This window comes from Macrosteles quadrilineatus, unplaced genomic scaffold, assembly GCF_028750875.1.
Source record: "Macrosteles quadrilineatus isolate MER2022 unplaced genomic scaffold, UCM_ALF_1.0 Scaffold_1__1_contigs__length_201487025, whole genome shotgun sequence".
Taxonomy (NCBI): domain Eukaryota; kingdom Metazoa; phylum Arthropoda; class Insecta; order Hemiptera; family Cicadellidae; genus Macrosteles; species Macrosteles quadrilineatus.
In genome coordinates, this window is record NW_026542594.1 from 102,089,952 (window position 1) to 102,091,275 (window position 1,324).

The window sequence follows — 1,324 nt, forward strand, 5'->3', positions numbered from 1 at the left end:
CCAAACAGCTGATCGTTATTTCATAAAATGTAATATAATAGTAAACATTGGGAGAAAATTGGACAAAAATCGAACAAAATTAGGTTTTTGGTGGTTCGTTATTTTGTTTTCGAAGAAGCGAGGCCATGTTTTTATAGCCAAAGACACTCTCACCAATCCAGTAAATACAGAAAAATGATTAAAACCTTGATCGGTACTCTATTTTTCTAGGAGTAGGCCGCGTAAAATGACATTTTGGCGTTACAGACAGAGTCACAGAATGGACATACAGACATACAGACAGAAATTGAGATAAGACTCGTTCGTAAAAATAACCAAAAACCGCATGATTCTAATCAATGTACAGACAAAACTGTAATTTTATTTATATAGATATATACAAAATTCATGCCGAGAATTTTAAAGAGGGTAGGCCTATTTTTGAAATTTATAATGGGATTACAAATTATTAACATTAATAAAAATCAGTAACTTTTTATATTCTTCGTATAATTCATGTAAAATTTTGGAAGCAAAAATTAAATATCTGGAAAACAATTTTTATCGAAGATACAAGCGACAAAAAGTAACCGCCCAACGTGGGGCTCGAACCCACGACCCTGAGATTAAGAGTCTCATGCTCTACCGACTGAGCTAGCCGGGCTTGCCTCATCGGATGTTACAAATATATTATAAGCTACGCGCCCTACTGTGTATTATTCTGGTAGAAATTATTGCAGTAGTAATACTTTATTAGGTACTTACGTATTAAACGGAGGCCACCTAACCTACAGATTCGATTCGATTAGTAAACCTTCACCATCAGCAAGTTTGGTTGGTTAGGTTAGGTTAAGATAGTTTAATTTGATAAAAAAACATATATTTATGATAACCCAACCTAACATAACCGCTGCAGCGCGCTGTAAAATATGTGGCCTCCGTTTAATACGTAAGTACCCTTTATTAATATTTAAACTAATTCATAAATATAAATGATGTGGATATACATACAATACTTATGGGGATCGGAGTATTTTATACTAGTTACTTGAATGGTTAATAACTAACTACCTTGCAGAGAATTTTCACTTTCGTTACAGAACTGGTTTTCAAATTGATTTATTATTTGAGCTTAAATGAAAATATTTCTTGAATGTACAAAAATACCCCCGCCACAGCAAATATGCAGACTAAGCAAATGGCAATTTGTCTCATTGGATACTAACTAAAATATTTTCATGAAAAAGTCTTATTTAATCTCTATTTAAATGACGTTACATTTAACGGGTACTAGGCTTACTGCTGCGGGGTAGGGAAAAGGGGGTTCAATAAAATATTAAAAGAA

At 33.2% G+C, this 1,324-nt stretch overlaps 1 non-coding gene across 1 annotated transcript; it reads right to left on the reverse strand.

Annotated features, from left to right (window-relative positions):
• Positions 1 to 570: 570 nt before the first annotated feature.
• Positions 571 to 643, reverse strand: Trnak-cuu (transfer RNA lysine (anticodon CUU)). The gene has a single exon. It is a non-coding gene; the product is annotated as a tRNA-Lys (tRNA).
• Positions 644 to 1,324: the final 681 nt, after the last annotated feature.